Source organism: Falco peregrinus, chromosome 6 (assembly GCF_023634155.1).
Source record: "Falco peregrinus isolate bFalPer1 chromosome 6, bFalPer1.pri, whole genome shotgun sequence".
NCBI classification, from domain to species: Eukaryota; Metazoa; Chordata; class Aves; order Falconiformes; family Falconidae; genus Falco; species Falco peregrinus.
The window spans coordinates 13,755,679-13,771,466 of NC_073726.1; the positions used below are offsets into that span (position 1 = coordinate 13,755,679).

The 15,788-nt window shown below is 38.6% G+C and overlaps 1 protein-coding gene across 3 annotated transcripts in view; it reads left to right on the forward strand.

Annotated features, from left to right (window-relative positions):
* The first annotated feature begins 11,385 nt into the window (after positions 1–11,385).
* Positions 11,386–15,788, forward strand: part of TFEC (transcription factor EC) — a 141,112-nt gene continuing 136,709 nt past the window's right edge. For 2 of the 3 annotated variants that reach the window (XM_013303308.3, XM_013303310.3), the window contains exon 1: positions 11,386–11,478. The gene's annotated coding sequence lies outside the window, so the exon portion shown is untranslated. The remainder of the gene's footprint in view (positions 11,479–15,788) is intronic. The other variant, XM_055808531.1, reaches the window with a different exon arrangement.

Consider the following 15,788-nt stretch of genomic DNA (forward strand, 5'->3'; position numbering starts at 1 on the left):
CTTTGAATACAATTTGCAATTCAAATCATGTCTTCAAAACAGAATTATCAAACATCAGGTCTATGCAGGATTCCTAAAACATCTTAATGCAAGTTGGCAGTCATTTATCTCACATTATTAAACAGTTTTCAAAAATCACAATGTTGTCACTGTAATTAGAAACCTCTTTATATTTTACTACATTAGTGGCTTGTTAATCTGAAAAGAAAGTTATTAATAGAAGGGTCTTAATTGCTATAATTACATTAAAAGTAGTCTTGTTGTGAAGTCTGAGAACGCTCTAGTTGCTTTACAGAATTTCACATCTTTGGATGATCATTATAAAATGCCAGCAATTTTGAATTAGCTTTCAGGGATAATTATGATTTAAATTGTAAACCCTATTTTAGTATAGTGTAGCACAAGTATACCTTCTGCTTTGAAATTCTAATAGAACTAAGGATAAAATTCTGCCGTGGCTGCCATCACTATTTTGGTATGATTTTTTTTCTGTGGGAAAAATCATTCATTATTTTCTTTTCTCATTTGAAGGGAAGGTGAATCTTGTGAGAAGCAGATCATCAAACTACTGTGAGATCTTAGAATACCACAGATCGTAATCTTGGTGTGCCTCAGGGGTCAGTGAAGGGGAGGTGATGCTGTTCTCAAAATACTATGTTTTGTATTTTTAAATGTTTTTAAGGTTCCCACCTATAAAGAAAAGTAAGAAATGAATGTGGCAAGCCAGATGGGATTTCCAGGGAACAGCTCGCACGGATGGGAGTGGGAGCCTCACCATTCTCAGTTACATTCACTCCCGTTCAGAGTTACCCATGATTTGTCACTGCCTACAAATGATGGAGGGGAAAAAGAATATTGCACGGAATCATTCAGAATGGAAGGGTGTTCATCTACTCCAACCTCCTGGTCAGAGCACTGTTACTGGTAGATGTTACAAGAAGTTACAAGAAGCACCAATCTGAATAATAATAATAAAGAGAAGAACCCCCAAACCAGAATAAGTAAATAAAAGAACAAAACCCAGCTACAGGGGAGAAAAGAGCTACCAATGGGAGCTGTATGTGGAGTATCAGCAGTGCTGCTACTAATAGTACCCACTTTAACAGAGGCTAATTGAAATCTGTCCATTCATGATTATTGCTCCGGTATAAACGCAGATTGCAGGGTTGTCCACAACTTGTTGTAGTCCCTCTGAAGACAGATACAGCTGTCTCTTATTACTAAGCAAGAGCTTTTCATCATTCAGTTCCAGATGTGTAGGAGTTAAACGTACGAGTCACAGCTAGTCCCTGTGAGCTCCCTTTGGAGTCTATGGAAGGAAGTAAGTACTGCTGGTGGGCGATTCATCTGGCTTGCTTAGACCCCAGGCTTAGGGTGATGTTATTCAGAGACAGCAATTTCTTTTTGTCCTTGATGTTTAGTTAATCACACTCTTGTCAGATCACCCCTAGCTGTGGTGTTTGCAGCCTTGAGGCCGGAGTAGTTTAACTCATTTTGACGGAGTCACAGAACAGCTGAGCTTGGAAGGGTCTCTGGACTTTGGTGAGAGCCGAAGGTGGCAGGAGGACTGTATAAGTTAACATCTTCTCTGGGAGTAACCATTAAATAGGATTCCAAGAAATGTTTTTTAGTTTGGCTAGCTCAGATGTTATTAGGCATGTGAGTTTCTCTTGAGAGCTTTTCATCAAACACAAGACTATTTGTAGAAACTCAGAAGAAAGTAACCTTGAAAGCTCCTTTGCGTTGTAGAAACCTAACCAAATAGTTTAACCAAGTTACTCACAGGACCCAAAGATAACTTGGGTGCCGAGTCAGTAGAATTTTGATTTATGTAGCTGTGGACATAATGCAAAGGAGTTTAGCCAGCGGGTTTTATCTTACACAGATGACTTTGGTTTCTTTGCCTCTTCTTCCTCAAATCCATTCTGCTTAACTCCTTCCCCGCCCCCCCCCCAAATTTTAATCAATGCTTGAATCAGTGATAGCAATACTAAGGTCTTTTGCCCTTTCATAGTACTAAAGGACTGAAGCTGCATTTCACTTTGACAAAATAATGGAATAAAATTAAAATGTAATTACTTTTACGTGAAGCAGAAAACCAAAGAAATAACATCATAGGCATCAGTTAGTCACTTACATTTAACTGTTGGTCCCCAAAGCTTCCCAGCTAATCAGTCAAAATTTTGTAAGGTAACAGCTTGCCTTTCCCCTGACCCCTACCCACTGCCTGCCTTTTGAAAGCCACAGACTTGTTCCCAGTGAAACGCTGCCCCTTTGCACTTCCCTTTCCACATCAGTTCAAGCTGACCAAACTTGATGTTAGGAGGAAGCTGCCCCACACCTTCTGGCTCCTAGTTTCAGGGGTTTACAACCTCTTTTCTGCTGGTCTGACCCTGCAGTGAACTTTCTTGCCTTCCTAAGCCAGCAGGAAACCTAGACAAAGGTCATATTCTGCAAGTTTACCTCTTGGAATTAGCTCACTCTGCTAGTTTTGGCATCAAGGGATGGGAGGAAACAAGTGACCAGAGGGAACTGTGACACCTTTGGCTTAGGCCAAAGCTGTCAAAACACCATCACCAGGCTGTAGTTTGAGATAGATCTAAATCACCACTGACTCCCCTAAAGAAGTCCCTTCCTTCTTAGCTGTGCCCATGTGCATATTTCTGTGCCCACGTTGATGTGGGGGGGATCACAGCAGCCTCGTTTATTACATGGCTCTGAAAACAATTTAATTGGCACAACTCAGCAGACATCTCAGAAAGTGAAATGGAATGAAAAGGTGAGGCTGATAACTTCTTACCGCGGTAAGAAATCCAGCTCCAGCAGTGCTGTTCATACCAATCATTTAGACTAAAGTACATAACAAAAAATTCTCCAAGATGCGTCTTGCTTAAAAAGCTCAATTTTCCTAAGGGTTCAGGTAATGTAAATGAGCTTGATATTGTCACAGCTTACATGGAGAAAAGGGAAAGGTATGAGGGAGCGGCTGGCATAAGAAGTAGCGGTATGAATGGCCCATATTTTCCATTGCCCAAGAAGGCAATCCTGAGAGCTGTTTCTAGCTCTAAAGGAACCGAATAACTGTATGACATCGGAGAATTTATTCCTGTCATTGATTCATAGATCTTTAAATAAGCGCTGAATGAAGATGTCTTTCCCATACCATGATTTTATTCCATGTATAAATATTTGTGTATTTAATATATTAAACTTTTCAGAATTAGACCACTGTATTTTTTTATGGTTCATTAAACCATTCCCAAAATATGTATGTGTTAAAGCACTAACATCTTCCAGCTGCCCAAAGAATTTTTCTTTATTACATAGAGAAGATATTTTATTGCTTATTTTGTTTTGCCCCAAGAGTCAAAGTTAGTTTAGCTCCTGAACATAGTCCAAAGAATAAAGTATAGTGCTAACTAAAGGTCACAGTTCTTCCATGTAAAAGCTTTGTTGATAAATCTTCTTGAGTAAAACAGCTCAATTTTCTGACAAGTTTAGCTCACAGCTGATATCATACTAATTTAATGAGCAGATGTGGGACTTGTTTCATTCTTTTTCTGTTTCCTGCTTTTAATTTAATGCATAGCCATTTAATCTTGGTGCATTAATTATGACAGAGTAATATATGATCTTACAGAATCGGGAAAGCATAAAAACTCACAGTAATGCATGAAATTCAAATAAAAAAGGATGCCATATTTGAAGGTCAGAGGAATGTCCTGACACTGGGTGTTTGTGTAGCAGCATGGCGCGCACTGACCTCTTTTGTCTCAGCTGACGAAATGCAACATTCAGTGATTGTTTATGGAAGCAGACGCAGGGAAAACAGTGTCTACTGAACTGTACAAGAACTAAGTTAGGAGAGGCTGAGGAGTAGGAAACATCTGTGAGAAGGTCAGGAAACAGCAGATTCAGTTCTCCTCGCTCTGTCACAGGCAAGGAAAAGGTGACAGCTGTTCAAGTTGTAGCTGTAAATCCTGCAGACTATGAGGCAGTGTGATCTAGTTCAGGTCTAGTTCTGCAGGCTGCTTTGGCTCGCTGTTATGGATTGCCACAAGTCACTCATCCATTAGCTTGTCGGTGAAGCCAAGGAAGGCTCTAACAACTCAGAAATACAAGCCTTCATTCTTGCTGTTTTACAAACTGAACAGCTTATAACATAGCTTGGATTGCAAAACTGCAGGCTGAGATTGCCAGGGTAACAAGCATAAAAAACTCCTTTATTTGGAAACCGAGGAAACAAACTCTTGCTGTTAAATATAGACTCCAGTAATGGGGTTAGGCTTGTGTAGGTTATGACCAAAATTAAAATGGATATGTACACTGAACTGTGACTTTTTTGCATGTGTTTGTTAGTTTGGTCTAGGTACGGTGGGTGCTGTAGGCTAGCGTTTGTATGGAATCAGAAAGTACCATGAAATTATGGGACTCTTTGTGCAATATAGATTCAGCTGTGTGTAAAATCAAACATATTGCAATAGAGGTTCCGCTGTGTGTAAAATCCCAAGTTCCAGGCTAACTCTGTGTGTACTGACGTTAGAAATGCATACGCAGAGTAACTGTGTCTGGGATTTCTGCGTGGTCAGGAGTCTAGCCGTAATCCTGTGCCTTGCACCCCCTGACAGATGTACAGCACCACTCACTCTGCCTGGACACATTTTCAGTGCAAAAAAAGATTAAATATATCTGGGGAAACCCAAACACATGGTACTTTGTTTCCAGTATCAAGCAGATTTGAAAGACAGGCCAGGGCTTGTAGATAAGACTCTTCCAGACTTGTCAGCACTGCAGACACTATGTTGCAGCCATTGGGTTGTAGTAGCAATGAGAATATTTCACGTACAATACAGCTTGTTTATTTCTGACGCTGAACCAAGCTAGTGCACAGATGGAGATATTTCTTAGCTTTAAACACGACTGTGAAAAGTTAGCATATTTTTCCATGCTGCTTGCAAATATATGCTTTCTGGAGATCCTGAGTATTAAAATGGCATGGGGCTCAGTAACGTGAAAATGTAAGCGAAGGGGATTTTGTCACAGTGAACCGTTGCATAAGCCACGTTGTTAGTTACTCTCATTCAATAGCCAGAGCACCGAGCTCAGCTGGTTTGTCATGAAAAGAAGTTACCAGTCAGTTCACAGTGGGGCACGTTCTGTCCTTTCATTGTGGGAGTTTTGTTTTTGGTGGGTTTGTTTTGTTTGTTTGTTTTTCCTGAGGATTTAAATGACATTTGGTTTTACTGTATGAAAGCATCTGATGCTCCTGGTGAGAAATAATACTTTTAAAATTAGAGGAATACGTATGTGACTGGTGTACTAAGCTGTTTTTTGGTTAGTTGGTTGGTTGGTTGGTGGTGTTTGTTTTTTTTTTTAATTGGACTATGGGGGGGCGGTGTTGAAGCACATCAAAAACACCAACTTTGTGCAAAACAGAAGTTCCCACTCTCAACTAAAAAGGGGTTTGCTGCCACCTTATGGGTTTGTGAAGTATTTTTCTCCTACAAGTAATGCAACACTGTCGTGAATATTTAAAAAATTATTTTCCTTAACGTGTAGATGATCTTGTGAGAGCCTAGCCTGTCCTTAGTCCAAATTTTTAATTTTATTCTTTAATTGCATTAAAAAACCCAGAACTTCTATATTTTTTGCCTTATTTAACTGCTTCGTTTGGTGCTTTAGAGGTCAATCTTCTCAGCAGATATTAACACCCCACCCCAATTACACATTTTTATATTTTATCAATTGCAGCTTATGTATATTTTTTGTCTGTTTTCTATTAATTATTTTGTGGATTTTTTTTTAAGCTTTTAAATTACTAGCTTTAAAACCTTATTAACAGTCTGGATGATAGATATTTAGCTCTCTACATGCTATACTGTTTTACATTTCTAGGCTTGCCTGTTGATGGCTGAAGGAGTTTTCTTATATATCTGATGAAGATATACCAGTCTTGCCACATACTCTAGAGCGCCGTACATAGGGAATGCTCTTCTCTCTGGCCAGGGGTCAAGACTGTGTAAAACTTTTTAAATCTTAAAAGCAAATACTCATGTAATGATTTTCTACCCGTTTTAACATAAGAGTAACTGGTCCAGATGAAACTGTAAGTCAGACAAGCTCAGATTTAAAATTGCAGACTTTTTAAGTAAAAGGGAAAGAAGGTCAGCTATAGGCAGAATTTAATTCTTCTATTTCTGTAAGTATGCTTCCCATCAAAGAAAATAAACCAAAACATGGTACTGTTTGTGACAGCTATGAAGAAGTGTTAAGCTGAAAGGGGCCAAGATCTTCTTTTATACAGAAGTTTCTGACCTTAAAAAAGTCCTGTGTAGTCTTGGAATAAACCAGAAACTAGAATTTCTTGGAGAAACAGGTTCCAGAGTAGCAAATTTGCCTCTAGTTAATGCATTCACCTCATAAGGAAAGGAAAGAAATCCTGCTTCAATAAGTTTTCTCATTTGTTTATGCAAACTGAAACAGCTTCTGAAAAATAGACCAACTCAGTGTTATCCAAGAGCTGCTTCATTGTGCCCCTCACCTGGGATGCAAGAAAGCTGGAAAGGAGGGGAGAGCTGCTTCTCCGGTATTGTAATTCACACTTCTGCTCTGCCTGGAAATTCCATGGAGACTGAAATTGGGAACTTACTGAAAAAAAATGATTCTTTAGTGAGTCAGCATTTTCTGTTAGGTTATGTTCCTTGAAAAATTCTCACTTAGATTTACTCAGAAACAGTGATATTGTTGGGGTTTTCTGCAAATCTGAAGGAAAATGAGGCAGGCTGGGTTGCAAAAAGTTGAATTGCAGGTAACAATTTTTTACTTCAAGGAATTTCACTTTCACTTAAACCTTAATACTGTACTTTCTCTGACTTGAAATGGCTCAGTAGAGCACATTTCAGAATCATTACGTACATGACAATTTTGATAAAAGAATTCTAAAAGGAATACAAACAATTAGGAAAGTGCAAACATCTGTTTTTCCTATGTTAATGATTCTAGAATGTACGCATTCCCTCTAGTGGCTGACTGTGGGTTAGGGATGGCTACTGCTGGGGCTTGGAGCAATGCACACCGCAGCAGTGACTTCTTCCAACATATCTTTCAGTACGTAACACCTTGTTCCCTGTGTCAGTTCGCTACTGAAGCCAGAACCCTAAGCCTTTTCACTCTGCATTTTTACGGTCTTCCTCATTGCAGCAGGTTGTGCCTGTTGAGGACAGTGGTGTTAGGAAGCAGTGGAGGTTGTTGTCTCCAGAGGAAAGCTGCCAGACTCTCACTCAGTAAGGCCCATATCGAATACACCCAGCGAGCTGAAAGGATCATGGACCTCATGCTAGTTATAGAAATATCTTCTTCTATTTAATGTTCTCCCATTTCTTTACCTGGCTACTCATTTAAAGGAAGGTGCAGTGGGGTAGGTGGTTTGTGTGCAGCTGTTCTTCACTTGTATGAATTGCAGGAATCAGGTGTTTTTTTCAGGGAATTTAAAAGTATGTCTGTCACGTGATAAGCATCACGAATAAAATTGCACGACAGAATAAGACAACATGTATGTCACTGTGTAGCTCTCACTCCAAGAATCTCTCCTTTTGACTTTGAAGAAATAAATATTGTTCCTCTTCTAGCATGACATGCAGTTATTTACCACAAAGAAAAACCTTTTAATTTGTGACATAATTTATTGTTTGTCATTCAGTATTTTCTTCTTGATACATGACCAAAGATAGAATTGCCTGAGTACAAAATTGTAGAGGAATGAAGTCAGTGGGTTGATTAGCACTGATAACATGCAGCTGTGGCCTTGCCTCAGCGGCAGTGGGTTGATTGACATGGATGATGTGCAGGTGTAGCTCGTTCCCACTAAGTGGTTAAATAGCCCTGAGGATGGTGAGAGAGGGGTTCAGATGGAGGAGGAGCAGTGTGGTTTCACTTCTGGAGGAAGGAGCTACAGCACAGACAGTAGAATCTGACCAACGGTAAAGCCTTGTTGCAACCTACTAGTTTGATTGTGCTCCAACACAAAATGACTAATTTTTCCCTTATAGCTTGGTTCCCTCTTCTCCCAGACTTGGATAGTTTGTGCATTCAGATAGCAGGCAATCAGTTGAGAGTACATATGGGGCATATATTAGTCAAGGGAACCTATATAGGACATCATTGGTGAAATTAGGTTTTCATCTTTGAGGGGAAAGTGGAACAACTAGTTTGCCTAGGGCAAGCATATAATTAGCGGGGACTGGTAGGTACTACTGGCAATGCTCAGATATTGCAGGTTATATTCCTGTCTCTCTCTATTCCCCACCCCCCTGCCTCAGTTTCCCCTCTGCCTGCCTCTCTCCTGAGGACACAGCCTGTGACAGCACCCAGCCTGCAATATCTGTATTGAATTTCATGTTCTTATGGATATTTTAGGAGGGACAGAGGCCATCTTGGTCATCTCCTTGTCTTGGCAATCATATTGTTTTATTCATTTCCATCTTCCTGTTTACTGTCGTTACTATGCATTTGATTTAGCTTTAAAAAATAAGTTAATATCTCTCTCTGCATAGATTGCTAATGAAATGAGTATCAAAAAATGTTACACAACCTATGATGTTTCTCTACATTGAGGACTGTCAGTTAAGGCTGTGTGTCTGGAGGTTTTTTTGCATCTGAACTCTAAGAAAAACTATTTTCTAGCATAAGGATGCTTCCAGGGTGACAGGAACATGCAGTCCTGCTGGGTGGTGGATAGGAAGCTCAGACACTCTGTCCTACTGATCGTGACAGTCCACTGTAAAGGTCTGCAGTAAATTTTCTTAATCCTGAATGCTTTACAGTAGTTTTTTACAAATATAGATCCAGAATAAAGAATCCTATCTAGTGATTTTGATTTAATTTTGCTATAAACCTGTAAATTCAGAAGTTCTTTTTTGCAATGATCAGATGACACAGTGACTCAGCAGTTAAACTCAAGCATCTGCTGCAGCAACACCTCCTGGGAGTTTCTAACAAGAACTACTTTGTTATTAGTTTATAAATTAGTCATATCGAATAAAGAGGAAGTAACCATTAACTAAAGTAGGGAAGCATAGAAAAACTTCCCATAACAAAATAGATAGCAGCTAAAATGCCAGTAATATTTCCTTTTTCCTACTTCAGCATGACTGTCAAGACAATTGAAAATTCTGGAGAGACACAAAGTGGTCAGAAGCTTTGGCTGTTAGAGGATGCTCTAGAATGGCCTATCACAGCAGACTGTATGTAATATTACAGGCTAGAAGGTCTGGTTCATCTTTAAAGGCTTAGGAGATTTTGCTACTGATGCTGAATGAAGGGTTGGACACGAAAAGTGGTTGTATTCATTACAAAGAATAAATTTATTAACTATTATTAACAGCGACTTACCAGTTTCTGCCGTTTGCTGTTACTACTCTTCAGCTTCCCATGACAGCTGTTGTGGTATGAAGATTTACTCGGCAGTGAAGTTAAACTATGGAAAAGGGAGATTTTGGGGAGGAACGCTTTCCCTTAAAGTTCCTTCACAAGAGTGTGTGAACTGAACGGCATCTTGAGGTGCAGCATTTGTATGCGTGGGTGGGGAGCAGGGTATCTAGTCAGGGAATTTCAAGTGAAGCAATATAATGAAACTGTGGGAGTATAGTGAAGGGTAGCGTGGGTGGAAATCAACTAAAATGACATCCTGAGGGTCTATAACCCACATTTGATCAGATTTTGTTATGCCTAATGTTAAGATGGGAATGTGGCCTTCAGTGCTCTCTCAGCAGGGGCGGGAGGAACCCAGGTGGTTCCAGTATGCTCGTGAGGTATCAGTATGGCTTCTCGGCCAGCAAAAGGGCTGTGGGTTTTGGCCGGACTAACAGCGGTGCCAACACTTTGTAAACTGTCAATGTGTATATAGTTCACTTGCATTTCAATGGCAAGACTCAGAAATAGCAAGCAAACTGCTTACAGTAAAGAATTTAGAAACCAAATGTGAGGACAGAGTTGCTGAACTTCGTAGTTACATACGCCTGTCCTTTGGATTTGGAAGTTGTGTGTAGGTGTTAGGAATGTCAAAACCTAAATGTTGATCCTTATTTACAGGAAGAGTAGGAGCACTTGCGTGGAAGATTTCCTGGACAGATATGTTACTACTTATGAGCATGCACTAAGCTCAGAAGTTATAAAGTCTGAGGCTCTGAAGAGCACTCAATTACCTGCAGATGGTGGTTCCTACATCTACATATCAGAAATTTTCTAACGTGACAACATACTTCACAGGTATGAATTTGGCCTGATCATACTACACCTGATCTTTCAAAGAAGCCCATGTACCTCAGAAACATCCAGAGCTGACTACATCTTGAATACATTGAAGTGCATCTTAGAATTCTAAACAAAGACAAAAAAAAATCCTAAAAATTTTGCCTGTAAATAGGTTTCTTACGCAAAAAGAACAGGCCCAAGGCAAAACCATATGCACAACAACTTTGGAAGAGACTGCCTCAAACTCTGAATAAATGATTTGTAAACCTCCATGAAGCGAACAGTACTTTTTCCATTCAAAGATGCCATCTTTGTGTACAATAAATGCAACATTAATGATGAAATGAGATTTGACATAAAGAGTTTATTTCCTAAAAGCTCCTGTATGGGTCAGAAAAACATCTAAAACTTATAGACAAAAAATACATTTCAATACCAAATGCAATAGAATAAAAATTGGATTCAGAACCATATTCAGGACAGGAAATACGTTTTGCTTCCTGAGTGTTAATAATAAAATGCCACATGATATTTTCTGAATCTAACCATCACAGTGCTTATCAAATATACTCACAATATTACCAAAAAAATCTATAAAATATTATAGTCTGCGAAATGTAATACAAATTGTGTATTGATTTGCTGGAATGCTTAAACTGCATAAGGAGAGAAATCATACCCATAGTTTAAGTCAATGTTAAAATATTTACATATATTCATTTTTTCTAAATGCCGTTGACCATACAAGAAAATAGTTACCATCTGTGCTCTTTTTCATTTAGCTTTTGATATTGAATAGTATTGTTAGTCATCAGACTAAATACATGTATTTGGTTTTTTATCATATGCAGTGCTGGACACTTACTAGAAGATACTGCAGCATTTTTCATAGCCTCTTTAGTAGAATTATGCTAGAGGAACAGCATTTTAGAAATACCTGGTGTTTCTTATTTTAAAGTAATCTTGTGAAATATCTCTGAGAGGCTGAGAGTAGTCAAAATAGTTATAGTTAGGCTTTTATATTAGTCACAGCTTAACATTTCTGTTTAATAAATAGGAAATGAGTTTTCTGTGAAAAAGAGGAAGCGACTTTGGTTTATATAGCATGACCTTGTCTAAGGGGAGACACAGTCGCTCATTTAGAACTGAAGGAGAACACGATTTGTGTCTGAAAAGCCAATACAGAAAATACATACAGCAAATCATGTGCCTGCAGCATTACTGAAGGTAACGTTTTTCAGAATATTTCTTCAGGAAATAGAAACAAGAAAGCAGATGCTACTGATAGAAATATATTACTTATTTAAAAAAAAAATCAAGACTTAAATTCATGGCAGTGAGCTGTGAGAACTAAAATATTTTTTAATTATATGTTTGTTATTGCAGTGGTGCCCAGTAACATTCTGAACAGGTTGGGGATCATTGTATTGAACAAACAGCAAAAGACATTTAATTACCATAAACCGCTTTCTATCATAGTTTGAAGGGTTAATGAAATGAGAAAACTAATGTGTAAAGGGGAAGAGTAACACTAATACCAGTGTGTTTATCTGTTTTTCAAAGATGCTGTGAAGTTCATGATTCTGTGTAAAATTTTGCATTTGATATACCGCGTACATCGATGTTATTACCCAGCTATTGTAGTGTTTCATGAGACTGGGACTAAGTTTAGGCACAGGTCTCCTGTTCTTGGCTGAAACGTATTCTTGGCTGCATGCTGCTAAAAAATCACTGTTACAGCAGCGTGTGCAAGTGCAGCACTCATCAGTTGTTGGTGCTGGCTGATGCCCTCACCTGAAGCAGCTTCTTGCCTGTGCTCCAGCTGTGCATCCCCACATCTGTGCTGTGGCAGGGCAAAGGGAAGAGAGACAGGAGAGGCAGCGGTGGCTGTCCCTCTCCTGCTGTCTGGTGTATCCTGCAGCTGGGTCAAGACTCACGGCTTCGTCCTGTTCAAGCTGTGGTGCCTCCCTCGGGGTCATGCTTTTCTAGAGGAAAGATTTCTAGCCATGCAAAACCCAATGTGTGGAGGTGAAAGAATAGTTTAGCGGCCTTGATCCCTCTTCTCTTGGCTTTTTGTTGTGCTTTTGATGAAAGACAGAGCAGCAAATCTGGTACAGGATTTGGAAAGATGTAGAATTTGGTGTAACGTCACGATCTCACACCCAATTAAACTCTTTCACACTGACTTCCTCTCACCTCTCGATTGCAAGAAGTATGCATAAATGGCATTGGACAATATAGTTGCATCATCGTTGCTGATTTTTGTCAGAAGTTTTAGAATAGCACAGTGACAGATCCAGAACTTTATTTTCTAATTGGAATAGCTGGCCTGGTGCAAGGTAGTAGGAAAGTAATCTCCTCTCTGACAGGCTGTCAGAGGTTTCTCAAACCAAGAAAAAGGAAGCTGGATGAAAGACTGAGAAAAAAAATGAGATGACAGTGTGTTCTTTAAAATCTCTGACACTAAGGAGGTAACCAGGTCCTGATTTTTTCATCCCTTCTATGGTCAATTTATGTTTAAAGTCTATTAAAAAAAGAAAGAACCCCCATAGCTGATGTTTTATTGGTGTTCAAATTCTACAAATCTGATGGAGGTAGGAAGCTTATTCATGTGCTACTGCCCCTGAGGTGTCTGTACAACTAGATGTCATATAGAAATAGGTGCGTTCAGCAATTTATCACAAAATGCTAGAATGGCTCTCAAAAATCTAAGACACTTTTTCTTTCCTAATGGCAGTCACTTGTCTCATATTTTCCAAAGCACTTAGAACATTTTTTTCAATTAATAATCATAATTAATAGAAAAAATCTTAGCTTTTCAATTTATCTGCAGACCATTATCTTTTTGTGATTTACCTAAGTTTCGAAGTAACCATTTTACTATTTTACTCTGCTAAAAATATACTGATGATTTTTTTCTGTCCATTTATCCTTGAAAGAAAACGTCAAAAATAAACCCACAAAAATGGAAGGATGTATTTATATTTACTTACATTTGAAGAGAACAGTAAAGAACTATTAAGAAGTAATGAAATTGTAGAATGCATTTATTAGTATTGCATGAGTGCTACCACTGACATAAATGGAGCTACTCAAGAAGTAAAGCACTTTTAAGTATGAGCAAAGACATCAAAATCATGCCCTGAATGTATGGAAAATACACAGTGTCCTATAATTGCTCAGTTTCTGGTAATGGCTCTGCATATATGGAACAATGGGTGTTCAGTAATTTTATGACAGTTTTTAGCAGCACAGGATGACAACGCTGAAATCTCCCACATCTATATTTGGACCACACTTCCTTCTTTCAAATGTCACTATGTATTTTTAGATATAAAGAAAGGGGGATCTATATTCTTTCAACATATTGCAAAACATGTGATGCTTAAAAAGGAGACCATGCATGCCCTTTTTCATTGATCTTAAATGCAACTATGCTTCTCCACCAGTTCCTTCTGTGCAAGTTGAAGACTCCTGATATTAATTATATACATTATAATTACATTATTATACTTAATAAATTATGCTAAACTAATATAAAGTACATAATTGTATACAGTATTATGAATTTATAATTTTACAAATTGTATAAAATAGTATTTCTAATTTATATTATTATTTATTTTAAACTATTGATTTATCTGGGTTTTTTCCTCCTTATTCTGGCCAAGTTGGAGCCTTGGCCTCCATAAAGGAAATGTCTGTCTTGCATCCAAGGGCTTGACTTTCCTGTGGAGGAGATGCCCCTAAATGTGCACGCCATGGCTCCGGAGGCACAGCTTGCACTGATGTTGTGCTGCGTGCACTCGTTTTGTGCGTGTGCACATTGTGTAAGTGCAGAGTCCAGTGTCACCCAAGCTGTGATGTAGATGGAGTACCTGGAACTGCATAGGCATATAGGCAATATATAGGTGTACATGCACAGAATGTGTATACAATCCACATACGTGTATACAATGCAGTATGTATACAGCTAATTTAAAAATAAAACCTGCTGTAGCTTTAAGAAGGTTGTCTGATTTCATGACTTTTTGAATTCCAGAATGGTGTTTCTTCCTTGCTACTTTTGTCTAGCCAAAATTCTTGTAAGATTTTCTCTATGTCATGCCCAAATGACTCACTGTAGTTTTGGGACCTTTGTGACTCTTTTCCCTCTAACTTCTACTGCCTAACACAGAAAGTTTCTGCATTTGCCTTGCTTATCTGAGGATATATGAAAAAATAAGGTGCCACATTCTTAGTAAGACTAAGGCTGTTGGGTGATAAGATAGAAAAGTGAAAAACATAGAGTAGCAATGGCTAGAAAAGTGTTCATTAAATGCAAAGCTGTTGCCTGAGTTACCCAATAAAATAATATCACGATAAACTATGAACGTATGCACAAGACAGGTTTATCTTATATGTCAGATTTTAATGTTACCATTTTGCTTTGGTTTCTTTTTACACTCAGTTTTCATAAATAAAGATATGAATAATTTTCTAATGTAAAGCATTTAGCCTGGCACTTGCATGTCACTCTCCTTTCTGATCGAATATGAATTTTTCCATGTTCTTTGTGGTTTCATTTATTTTGTTGAATCTGAGACTATGTTCACTAGATCCTGAGCATGTTGCATGTGCCTCCTACCCAATGTGGAAATTGATGGGGATTTTTCAGTGCTGTGACCCCAATAGAGTAACTGTCTACTGATCACTCCCTTGTTAGTAACTGAGAAATCACCCATGCCAGTTTGGTTTTCTCACTACAGCTTAGGGGCAATTTCGATGTTTGCCCTAACTTGTGGCTTTTTTTCAGTTTGCCACTTCCCCATTATTCTGCCATTTTAGAAATCACTATTTTGTTCTTGCCTAAAGACTCCCATTGGCTTTTTTAAAATGAATATACCCATAGTTAGATTTCTAAGTCTGGAAATGCCCCATTGTTTTCTCTAGTTTTTTTCCTCCTTATCTGGCTTTTTTCCTTCTTTACCATATTATTTCTGCTGCTGCACAATATGTTGATTCCCACCCACCCCCCCCGCCACCTTCTGAGCAGTCCTGAAAATAAGAGAGAACTTGAGTACTGGTTTTTCAGAAATGACTTGTTTTTCTCCCCTCCTAAATACTCTGGTTTACTGCTATGATTTTTTCTGTCTCCGCAAGTTTCTCACCTGCTTATGACACAAAATTGGAGAGAGGTGACAAAGGTGGCTTTTTGTCACTTTTCCACTGTCCTGTTTCTAGCCCATTCATTGGAAGCTATTTTTGTAACTGCAGATACCACAGCAGTGCTCCTTCATTTTTTGCTTTTCCCATTCTGACTAAGCTTTAGGAAAAAGGGTAAAGACAATATCGTGGCTCAAAAGTATGTAAGGAATCCCCTGATGGAGGAAAAATCCTGTGATGGAATGGTTGAGCCAACGATGCCTCCTGAAACAGGTCTAAGGATATGATCCCATGTTGGCAAGATTTCATTTTCGGAGTGTTATATTGAGAAAAAGTGAAACTAGAGTGAAAGCACCTAAGACATTTGAGGTGTAAAGTCTGTGGGGTAAAAA